The sequence below is a fragment of the Rattus norvegicus genome, chromosome 15 (assembly GCF_021556685.1).
Source record: "Rattus norvegicus strain SHRSP/BbbUtx chromosome 15, alternate assembly SHRSP_T2T, whole genome shotgun sequence".
Taxonomy (NCBI): Eukaryota; Metazoa; Chordata; class Mammalia; order Rodentia; family Muridae; genus Rattus; species Rattus norvegicus.
Window position 1 is genome coordinate 94,405,441 of NC_141548.1, and position 12,433 is coordinate 94,417,873.

At 36.5% G+C, this 12,433-nt stretch overlaps 1 long non-coding RNA gene across 6 annotated transcripts in view; it reads right to left on the minus strand.

Moving 5' to 3' along the window:
• LOC148001128 (uncharacterized) overlaps positions 1–12,433 on the minus strand; it is a 250,734-nt gene that overhangs the window by 146,003 nt on the left and 92,298 nt on the right. For 3 of the 6 annotated variants that reach the window (XR_015638514.1, XR_015638515.1, XR_015638516.1), the window contains exon 3: positions 2,043–2,681. The exons of the other annotated variants lie outside the window; for them this stretch is intronic. This is a non-coding gene — a long non-coding RNA (uncharacterized LOC148001128). The remainder of the gene's footprint in view (positions 1–2,042; positions 2,682–12,433) is intronic. 6 annotated transcript variants of the gene reach the window in all.

Consider the following 12,433-nt stretch of genomic DNA (forward strand, 5'->3'; position numbering starts at 1 on the left):
AAACTGTCTGTGTCTCATTGTGCCTATGTCTTCCTTGATGCTCTTAGGAAAGAAAATTGCTCTGCATTTATTGAGCAGCATAAAAGTCATGACATGGGAGGGATGAGAAAGTCTTCACTAAAACCTTTAATAGAGTTTATGAAGGAAGAGTTTGTATCAGTGCTCCCAACTAATGCAGAACAGTAAACAGAACAGTCAACCATTAGCCTGTATTCAGAGATCAACTAATGCAGAATAGTAAACAAAACAGTCAACCTTTAGCCTGTATTCAGAGATCAACTAATGCAGAACAGTAAACAGAACAGTCAACCATTAGCCTGTATTCAGAGATCAACTAATGCAGAACAGTAAACAGAACAGTCAACCTTTAGCCTGTATTCAGAGATCAACTAATGCAGAACAGTAAACAAAACAGTCAACCTTTAGCCTGTATTCCCAGGTCAGACTGATTGCAGCATTTATGGGGGATATTTATTGTATAAATTTGCTTTCAACCTCTTGACTATTTTCAGCATGTGTTGACTACAACACAGAGATATAACATTGGGGCAGGGAAATGGAAAAGAGCATAATTTAGGATTAAGTCTATGCATTAGTTTAGGCTCCAGGAGCTGAATGCCTAGAAAATGCTAGGCAGGTAAGATCAATTGTTCTATTCCTCTTTTAATGGAGGTTTAAACTTAGAGTGAGTACATGATGGATAAGTAGATAAAGTATATATTCTAACATGTTCTAAAGTGTATTATGAACCTAACTGTGAGGTCCAGCAAAAGTTTTGTCACTTCAGTAAGGGTCAATGAAGATTTTTATAAAACTGTGTGACTACAGGACTAATTGAAATAAATGCGAGGACTTGATACATGCATGTACTTTAAAAACTTCACATTTACATTGTAATTTGAAATCAGGATGGGAGAAGAGATAAGGGTGAACTGGGAGAGGAAATGGAAGGGAAACTATAATGAGGTTATATTGTATAAGGAAAGAATCCATTTTTTATAAAAGAGAAAATGAAATAAAAAGTAAAGGTTAAAAAATAAAATTCTGATAACATTTTTATTCAAATTTGTTTATTTTCTGTTCAGCTTATATATATTTCTTATAGTTAATTACTTTGCATGAATGTCTGTATAGATAAAAGACATTTCATATTCTTGGCAGATAATTCCAAAAGTGGATCGAATCTGACTTTAGTATATGTTCCTTTTTCCTTGCCCTTGTCTTTTTCAGTGTGCATGTGTGTATGCATGTAGATGTATTGTGTCTATGTCTGGTTTTGTGTGTGTGTGTGTGTGTGTGTGTGTGTGTGTGTGTGTGTGTGTGTGTATGATGGCTAGAGGTTAATTTTGGGTATCTTGAAACTGTGTTTCTGTGAGACTTGAGATTCTCTCCACAGAGTCTGGCTGGTGAGTAAATTCTAACCACCTGTTTCTGCCTCCTGGTAAAAGCACCCATTACCACAGCCAACTTTTTAATGTCTGACCTGGTGATTAAATCAAGTGTTCAGGCTTCTCGGACAATAATTTTACAGACAGCTAACTCCCCAGCCTCTGCACTTTTCCCATTTTATTTTTTTGGCTACATAGTTTGCGTATAATTAGTGATTTTATTTAAACGATAGATGATATTTTAGAATGCCTACAATGTAGTCGCATCAGTGATAGACGCTGTGCCCTCCCCCTTGAAATGCAGGGAGTTGGCGCTGATTTTATGAACCCAAGTAGCAACTGTGGTCAATCTGTATGGTTTGAAATTTTTGGAAAACTGCCTGCATATGATTTTCTCATAACCACTTAGATTTTAAGCTTTGAGTAGAGCCTCTCAGTCCACTGGTCTCTGATTCTCAATTATTCTAGGGAAAAAAAAGAGTGCTCTGCTGATTTTGTACTCTGCCCCGTGATACCTCAGATGGTGCACAGCCTATGTATACTTGGGGTCAGGTTTCCCTCACAACTCCTTGACCTCTGAGAACACAAAATCTGTTCACACTACCAATCACCACAGGGACACATTATGGAACTGCAAATAGATATCATACCTACCTTAGCCCTGAGCTCTCCATTTCTGGCGTTTCATTCACTCTTGTTTTTGTCACTACTTTAGATTGTAAAATCACCAAAGACAGCACTTCTTGGTTTATTCTCTTGTGACCGTTTGAAAGTGTGACTCCAATAGGCTGATGTGTCTAAACATTGTTCCTCATGTTGGAGGTACCATTTTGTGAGGTAGCAGAACTTTTAAGTGATGGAAGCTTGCTGGAGGAAAAGGTTCACTGGAACAGGCTTTGAAGCAGGCTTTGAAGGGCCACAGTCTCACCCCACTTCCAATCTCTACCTTTTCTGCTTATGTTTAAAGATTGCTACACCATCTTCCCTCTGTCAGACCACATCATGATAAATCTGTAATTTATTTATGCGTATGTCTTTAATATGCACAGATACCAATGTCTTTGGCTAAATGCAATTGCATTTCAGGCTATTGTTTGATCTTCGGATGATGTATAGTAGAACATCTTTGAATTCTTCTTTTTACAAGTTTAAAGTAGTCTGTCATCAGAATTTTATAGTTTTGTATGATAAAACATACTTCTGTTTCAGATGCATCCTAATGGACTTCTTTAGTAGAATTGTAGGTAATTTCCTCGATCACGTCCTTTCATAAGGTTATTGGGCAATTGCTATCTATAGAAAAAAATATAAGTTTGGATGTTAAAAAACCCAATTATTTATCTTACTTAGAAAAAATATAAAATAATAAAATAAACTCAAGGTGCAAATCCTAAAGAATGATACACAATTTAGAAGTAGAACAGAGTAAGAGACTATTAAATACTTCGTGATGTTTTCCCTGTACTCTGTAAAGAGTGAAAGTTTGATGTGATAAACAGGGAAATAAGAAAGGACTGAAAGCAAACAGAACCAGTGAATTAGCTGTCTTCTTCAAATAATTTTTATTTTGTGTTATTAATATTTATGAGGTCATAAGAACTGATATTCAGATTGATCCTTCACTGGCAATAAACATCTTTTTTTTAACTTTGAATCAAATGTTTAACTTTATCTTGACTCAGATATTTTTGCTTTTGTTGCTTCTTCTGGTATAATTGCCTTCTTAATCCAGGGACTGTGCAGTATTTTTCCTTAATGGCTGATCCATAAACGATCCACGTATTGGGTAGTGTAAGATAAGTTAACAACATTTATGTTTCTTTGTCTTGTTAATTGCATTCTTTACAATCTCAGGCATGGTGTTATAAATTTCTTCACTGTCAACTTTTACTTTTGTAAGTTACCCAAATAGAATACTGCTTATAAAGTCAGTGTGTGCATGAGGCTGAAAAACTAGGTAAAATGGATTATTTTCCATCCAGATTTAATTCTTTAGGCCAGTGACAAAGCACATTTTGTTTGCTCTGCTTCCCCTCGGTGCTTTCACTTTTCATAGAGTAACATCACTGAAAACACAGAACATCATTGACTTAAAGTAATTTCTGCCTGGCATTCTTTGTTCTTTTAAGATTTTTTTTTACTCATGTTTGTGTGTGTCTGTGTGTGCGTCTACCCTTTGTGTGTGAATACCTAAATGGATGCTGGGAAATATACTTAGGTCCTTCGAAAGGGCAAAAGCAGTCCTAACCATTCAGCCATCTCTCCAACCTCTGCTTTGCTTGTATTTGTATAGCGAACCTACATACTAAGATCCTTCATATACAACTATAAATGCAATGTATTTCAGCACCAAAAAAAATATAAAACATTGTCAGAGATGCGGGTACTTGTTGTCTATGATCCCATTGTTAGGGAGACTGAGGAACAAAATTTAAGGGTGCACAACCATGATCTTCCTCACAGTGATGCACTGTATGAAAAAATTACACATGAAATAAGCGTCTGTTTGCCTTAATATTAGTGTACTGAAAATATTTTGTATGGTGAAAATGGAATCAATATTTTGATCTTGACTTTAAAATATTAGGCAGTTTATTTAATACTTCATCATTCCCTATACCTAAGTAGGCTTAGACATAGTGTGACATTAGCAACAAGTAGTTCTGTAAACCCCGAATCTTTCCTCACATAATTCCCAAACTAATTGGAAGCCTGTGCACTCAAGCCAAATGTAGAAACAGAATCATGGCAGGCTACAGAGAGATGTGGAACACTCTATACTCTGCACCATGCCTGACACACAGCTTCAGATAATCAAAAAGACACCACTCTACTCCCAAATTCTCTTGGGGGATGGGGGTGGGGAATAGTGGGTCTATGAATGCAATGACACCATGTATCTGGTCGTTTTAGTCTGCAAAAATACAAGTTTCTGAATCACAATTCCTGACTCCCCAGAGAGAGAGAGAGAGAGAGAGAGAGAGAGAGAGAGAGAGAGAGAGAGAGAGAGTAGCTGCCTGGGGAAGCTATTGGATCACCACACTCAACAATATGTGTTGAAGAAAGCTCTGACTGTTGATCTATGGATTAAAATACACCCAAACACCTGGCAGGACTCCCTAAAAGGACTGACATATATAATGTAAGGAAGCTGAGCGATGGGTTCAGAAATGAGGTGTGGCATTGTGAGTGGAGATTAGACAACGAGTTGCCTCAGTCAGTTGTCTCTAGGTTTAATAGTAAGAGAAAGCACAAAACATTAAAACAAAACAAAACAAATTATCCTCTTATTGCCTCTCTCTAGGCAGAGATGAGGGTTGATTTTCTTTTGATCTAATCTTTTGAGTCTTCCTTGTACTGTGAATGAGACTGAATCTGTCCTAGAACTCTAGGGCCTGAAAAGAAAAAGGAAAAAAAGCTTAGAGGAAAAAAATAAAAAAGGTTTGTGAGCTCTTCCTAATGTCTATTTCTGTTCATGAATGTGAATATTTTCTTTTACTAATGATGTTCACAAAGACTGGAGTGAATTTTATTAATGATTTTTTGAGATTATACACTTCATAGTATCCCTCATTACTCTAAGAAAATAAAATTTTCAAAAATAATTTTAATGTTATGTTTATGACATACACGCATGTATAATGATGTTCAGTCAAAACAAAAGCTGCTTCTGAATTTTATTGTATATTCAAGGAAGTATTTCCTAAGAGTTTGAATTTTGACAGAAATATGAGCTCTTGTAAAGTAATTTTTCATTTTTAGTTATATGATCTATTTTAGTAGTTTTTCATGTGCAGACACACAAGTTTCATTCACATTGTAAAAATTATATTTATTTTTAAGGTTGTTATTATAGGTCATTAGACTAAATAAAGAATATACTTAATGATAATAATAATACAGTGGGAATAAGAGTTAACCCACATAAATCACATTCAAATCACGTTTAAAATACAAATTTCCCTCAGAACTAAGTAAAACTTTCAGAAATATTGAAAACTGGTTTTATGTTTTTATGATATCTGCAAAAGGATAATATGTTTAACTTGTGATTCGACCCTTGATTGGCTTGCAAAGCTGCTTTTCTGGGGAGATGTCATAAGTAGATAACCCTAACATTTCTATAGGCAACTCCTTCTCCACTTGGTCTTTGACTACCATATCCTGATTTCCATAAACACATACTCACAGATGTCCACATAAATTATTGTTTTTCTAACTCATACCCTAGGAAATATTATTTAATAGTCTAAGAGTAACTCATACTATATTTGGCATAGGTACTAAAGCAAGAGACAGGTATCTTTTGTATGTTTGTGTGCATATATAGTTATGTGTATATATATATGTATATATGTGTGTGTGTATATATACACAGCTCTGTGTGTGTGTGTGTGTGTGTGTGTGTGTGTGTGTCTGTGTTTTAAGGCCAAATGTAGTTGCTAAGTATCATCCTCACTTGAAGCCCCTGTACCACTCAAGACAGGTTCTCTGACTAAACCTATGACACTCTAAAAAGGTTAAACTGAATAGCAAGCCAATTCCTAGGATTCCTGCATGTACCTTGACAGGGCTAGAATTATGGGCACGTGATGCTCTGCTTTTATGTAGGACCTAGGGATCAAATTGGTAATTCATGTTTTTGCAGAAAACAACTTATATCTACTAAACCATATATTTCCATTCAGTTCTATACGTGAGAAAAAGCAGAGGAGAGGCACAGAGATATAGTTTCCCTGAAGGAGATAACACAACTCCAAAATATCCAAAGGTTGGCAATGATATCAAATTGGAATTCCAGGGTGTTACAAATCAGTAAGGATCCAGGATTAGCATGTAAGATGAATTTGCATGCTGAAGAAAACATAATCTGGAATAGGTAGTAAAGTTAACCAGGCCACCCAAGCTTTGAATCATAGGCTGGATGTATTATGACAGTGAACGAATGCATGACAGAGAGATGAGAAATACATAACAATGGACCTGTGTGTACACTGTGAAGAGAGGCTGCACATACTCCGTGCTGCAGCCTGAAGACATGTTGATGGCCAAAGGTTATACTGCCACCAGGCCATATCGATAGGAGTGACTCTATGGTGATGGTTGGTGTCTGCGCTGCCTTTGAAGGTCTTGCCAGCATTGGTGGGCCAACTGCAGCTAGGGCCAGGTTTGTCATCTGTGCTGTAGTGGGAAGCTACATGGCAGCCCATGATCTGTACTCCTGTGACTGTAAAAAACAAACAAGGTACTGTGGTAATGATTGTAGGAGGAACAGCAGTGGCCAACACTAGGTAAAAGTGTGTGGGGGGCGTACAGCCAGCCCCAAAGGCATCTCCTATAGGAGAACCTAATTGAGGACTGCTTGAGAGACCAAGGATGGCTGAGACAGACAATGCCAGCCAATCGGGAACTGTTTAAAAGCGATGCTCTTGGGACCAATGGGGCATGGGTGAAGGGTATTTAAGGAACCTGTAGCAGTATTCAGATCAGCTTGCTATGCCATTCCTCACCTACTCCCAGAGTCTGTCCCTTTGGATCTGAATGACCTCACCTCCAACCCCTGAGGCCTGGTAGAGCCCTGCAATGAGTAGCGAGTAGTCCTAGGGATAGGCAGCAGATGATGTCAATGATTACCAACCACAGTTAAGAAAGACGGACATGGAAAGCCTCTGTGACAACCACTACCCCTACACCAGCCTCTATGCCTCCATGAAAATAAGAGCCTCAACAGAAAGCCATAGAAGAGAACTCTTAAAGAGTGTAATGCAGATGCTGAGCTGTAGATCCCCATAATGGATGGCTTCTGACAGAAGTGCAAAAGTGGAACTACTCACTTCTGTTTGAGGGACCAGCCACTGAGAGTTTGACCGTGCTCAGGTAAGTACATAGATAATACAAATTGCACTTTTTTATTGTTGTTGTTGGTGGGTATTTTTTGTTGTTTTTATTGTTAGTTTTGTAGTTGTTGTTTTCTTTTTCCTTTTTCTTTTGAGAGGAGGTCACAAGCCTAGGAAGACACGGAAGAACTAAACAATGAGCGAGATCAGGGCATGTGATGTGAAATTCCCAAAAATTTGATAGAAATATCATGTTGGACAAAAGAAAGGGAAAGCACAGGCAGACCCATGGAGCCATAACATGTAGAGATGAATCAGAAAATGGATTAGTGTTCTTTAGGCAGGAAAAAGACTGAGGGTTAAAGAAACAAGAGTAGATAAAATGAGTGCTTCTTAGAGCTATCAATGGTAGTAATGGCCTTAATGGCTCCTTGACTTCAGGTTTTAGCATCCAGACCAGGGGAAAAGAATAAGTCCTTGTTATTTGAAAGTTTCCAGTTTGCAGTGGTTTGTTATGGCATCACATAAAAGTAATGACTCAGAGTTTTCTTTCCGACATAACCTCACCCAAGATGCAGTATATTGATGTTTTATGATGTTTTCTATAGAACTTGGCTCAGGTGAATTATAATAGAAAAAGAGGTTGTAGTGAAAATGAGAATTTATAGCCTACCAATAGATGTCACTAAAGTTCTGTCCTCTCTAGTAAGCAAATCTAACACAGAAGTAGAAATCCAACCCTTTGCTGACAGTGGTCTTTGACTCTTCAATGTCTCAACAACCAAAAGGTTTGATGAACATCTCTTCCCGGTCTGTCATTGTATATCCCAAATAACCGGACATCTGTCTAATTGTTTCTAGATCCTTCTGCAGCTTGGTCTCCAATTTGTAATCTAAGCATTCCTCTCAAAATAGAGATTGGATTGTGTTTTCTGCTGCTTCAAAATGTTACAAGTATCTGTATTGCCTTCAAATAGATTTCACAACTAAAGTCTCTACAGTAATTGTTTTCACTGCTCTTAGTCTCCAATTTTCAATACACTAGAATTGACAATATCCCTATAATATGTAAAAGAAGCTCTTCTCAAATCCTTGGACTCCATGTTTCCCTTTGATGATCTACATCTATGCAAAACTTGAAGTAAGGACTGTCTTTGCTTCATATGCCCTTCTAGACCGCAGATAGAAACTATGAAGATCTCCTCTACTTTGTAAATTTTAGTCTTCCAGGCCCCTTTACCCCTTTGTGCTGGTAGTCTCTTTATTCCCTTATAAAAGATGTACAATGAACTCATTTTAGTGTCTATTATTTATATTCTTATCCCTTTAATTAAAATCTCAGCTCTATGAGAACAGACTTATTTTGGCTGATGTGCTTGCAGAATTTCTGTTTCAGTGATGATTTTCATTAAGTAGCCTGTGTGTTTCTGGAATTGATAGTGTATATTTTTGCCACCAAGTGCTTCTCCCTTTCTCTAGTGAGGGAATTTATAAAGAGAACCAATCATATGAAAAAAAATAAGTGAGTCAGTTTTCCTAAATTAACAATAATGGCATTTGTTACTTTTTCTTTCATTTTGCTTTGGACATTCATTTGATCAAGACTTATAAAGACATAGATTGATGGTTAAAGGGAATGTCTCATGTCAGCCTATAAAAAGAGGCAGCAGAATAAATGGAGAAAAAAACACAGAAGAAAGTAAAGAAATAAATAACAGAATATACAGAATCACAAGAAAATATTATTGATAGCTAAGTATAAATTTGCTATCTTCTAATCCAAGTACTTTCAGGCAAATAATTAATTATTGTGCATAATAGATTAATTCATATTTCATATAATATTCCAAATTACTGGACAGTCACTGTTGAGTCCTGGAAAGTTTTATTGTATCATTTTTGTGATTTTGCTGTAATACCTTTGACTATGAATCTTAATGCATTTCGGAAATTTATTTTGCTGTGGTTATAAGTATATAATAAGTGTAATAAGATTATAATAAGTATATTCTATTCTACATTACTAAAAGTTCTAAAACGTATATAACTTATCAATTTTAAGTGCTGTCTACATATTTCAAATCAAAACAAAATTTCTTTATGACTTGCAATTTTTGAGCAGTTATTTTCTTATTATGTTTGTTTGTTTGGTTGGTTGGTTTTTTTTTTATCTTTGCAATATAGAAATATATTTATATATTGAGTTTGTTTTTAGACATATATATATATATAATGAATATACATATACATAGTACGGATGGTAACTGTTTTGCTCTTTTTTATCTAAATCACATGCATTTTCCTTTTGTTTAGTTTTTTTTTTTTTTTTTATTAACTTGAGTATTTCTTATATACATTTCAAGTGTTATTCCCTTTCCCGGTTTCCGGGCAAAATCCCCCTCCCCCCTCCCCTTCCTTATGGGTGTTCCCCTCCCAACCCTCCCCCCATTGCCGCCCTCCCCCCATAGTCTAGTTCACTGGGGGTTCAGTCTTAGCAGGAACCAGGGCTTCCCCTTGCACTGGTGCTCTTACTAGGATATTCATTGCTACCTATGAGGTCAGAGTCCAGGGTCAGTCCATATATAGTCTTTAGGTAGTGGCTTAGTCCCTGGAAGCTCTGGTTGCTTGACATTGTTGTACTTTTGGGGTCTCGAGCCCCTTCAAGCTCTTCCAGTTCTTTCTCTGATTCCTTCAACGGGGGACCTATTCTCAGCTCAGTGGTTTGCTGCTGGCATTCGCCTCTGGTTTTTTGAGACAGGGTTTCTTTGTGCGTCTCTGACAAACCTGGAACTTCTTCTGTCGACCAGGCTGCCCACAAAATTAAAGGTATGCCACCTCTTCCTCTTTAGTGCTGGATTTAATGACATTTGCCACAGTTTCCAAGCAAAACTCACATTTTTATATTCATTCATATTTTATTGGTAGTCCATCAACTGTTTTCTAAAACTTGACTTATGAAAGCCAGGTAATCATCACCGCCAACTTTAAGTGTGTAAGCCTGCCAGCCACTCCCATGCTCTGTACTCTGAAATGGATATTTTTCTCATCACTTGGATACATTTTACATTCACAGTATTGTTTGTTCTGGTGTCACATGGTCCAACGTGGACTTCCCAGTTTCTAACGTGCACAACTGTTTATGTTCACATTTCTCTGCCTCTCACACTCAATGTCTTTTTAACTTTGGATGCCTTTCAATTTCCAAATCCATTTCATGATCTAGCTCAAAGTTCCAATCTTCCTGAAATTTAGAAATCTTCAATCTCATTTCCCTCCCTGTGCTACTTATTCATCTGCCCCTGTGTACCATGCGCCAAGAAATATTTGTGATGACATCCACAGACATCTCCAATGACTGTTTTGTGTCTTCTGTTTAATCACGAATCCCTGTCCTTTCAAACAGTCTAAAGCAGTTTACTGCTGTGTTCCTCAAACTCTCTACTCTGTACACTTAATTAATAGTTCATTCCATAAATGAAAGATCCTCGTGATATAAGTCACACAGTTTAAAATTTTTCCACTTTCACACTTTACTTATATTTAAACTGAAAATTTCTGTTTAGCACTCTCATGGGATCATGGAATGTGAACCTAATTTACCCCATGAGGACACACAAAGCATATCCTGTTCTTACAGTCCATGACTATTATTCATGTGATTTTTTCCTTAGTATTCTTGGTAAATTTTATTGCATTTACTCACCATGCATGAATCAAAGTTGTGTTGCTTATAATTATACCTTTAAAATACATTGAACACTCTGAAATTGCTTCAATAAATATCTTCAGAATTACAAGTGCCCTAAAGTACTTAAAAGATAAAATAAAGCAGCATGATTACCAAATCACTACATTAAAGTACATTCTTATTAAGCACATACAAATATTATATATTCTATCAAGTGTAAACAGACTACAATTGGCACAGCTATCAAGCAATACTCTTCTGATGAATGTTAAATATAAGATAAGCAAGGTCAACTTTTTGTATAGCTCTGGTTTGTCCTTAATTCCTAATCTCTCCTTTACACATCAGCCTCTCTCACTTGACATTCATTGTATCACCCTGAAATGTCTGCTTTATCTTCCTCCAGAGAGCTGAGGTTAAACTTCCTTGAAGTTAAAAGATATTAAGTATCTCATTTCTACTACAATAGTCCTTCATGATGAACCGTATTTAGAGTTGTTCAAATTGTTGTTAATGCAATGAGCTCACAGTTTTAAGATTCAATGTTTTTGAGCTTTTATTGTTTGTATAGTTGAAAAGGAAACACTACAAACTTCTTTTGTTCGTGGATCATAATTTTTATTGGATAGTTTATGCATTTACATTTCAAATGTTATCCCCTATCCCCATTCCTCCCTCCCCCACTCCCCCTCTTCCTGATTCTATGATGATGCTTCCCTTTCCATCCTTCCACTCCCAATTTAACACCTTGGCATCCCCCTACATTGGGGAAATGAGCCTTCAGAGGACCAAGGACTTCTCTTCCTAGTGATGCTGGACAGTGCCATCCTCTGCTACATATGTAACTGGATTCATGGGTTCCTCCAGTGTGTACTCATTGGTTGGTGGTTTAGTCCCTGAAAGCTCTGAGGGAGTCTGGTTGATTGATATTGTTCTCCCTGTGGGGATGCAAACCTGTTCAGCTCCTTCAATAGACACACATTCACATACATAAATGCACACAATTAAAAATAGAATAAAATTTCAAAACACCCTCACTCTTCTCTACAATAACTTCTAACACTGCTATTTTTTTTTGTGGAAAACTGTTCAGGATATCATACATAAAGTTTCTTCTATGGATTTTGACATCTCTCAAAGTAATCTCTGGCTAATTTTTTATTATGACTGAATAAATCTACATCAGTTTCCTAAGGTATCATTTCTATTTACTATATTCTCATTCAAGTACATCTTTCAATCCTAGTGGAATTATACCTTTTACAAATATCCCCTTATTACTCATATGCACAGTTTGTGAGAGAAAATTTAAGTGCTCTCATGGGACCTAGATATGTTCCTATTCCTGTAGAAATACATTTTTGTGTGACTATTTTCTCAACCAAATAGAGTTTCCCAAAGTCTAAGAAACTGTGTTCTTTTTCTTTATCCTTTTCGCCTTAGTTTTACTTTTCAGATGAAAAATTATAGTTCGTTTGTACATTGTTCTTTCAAGGCTCTCCTAATCACCAATGTTTTTA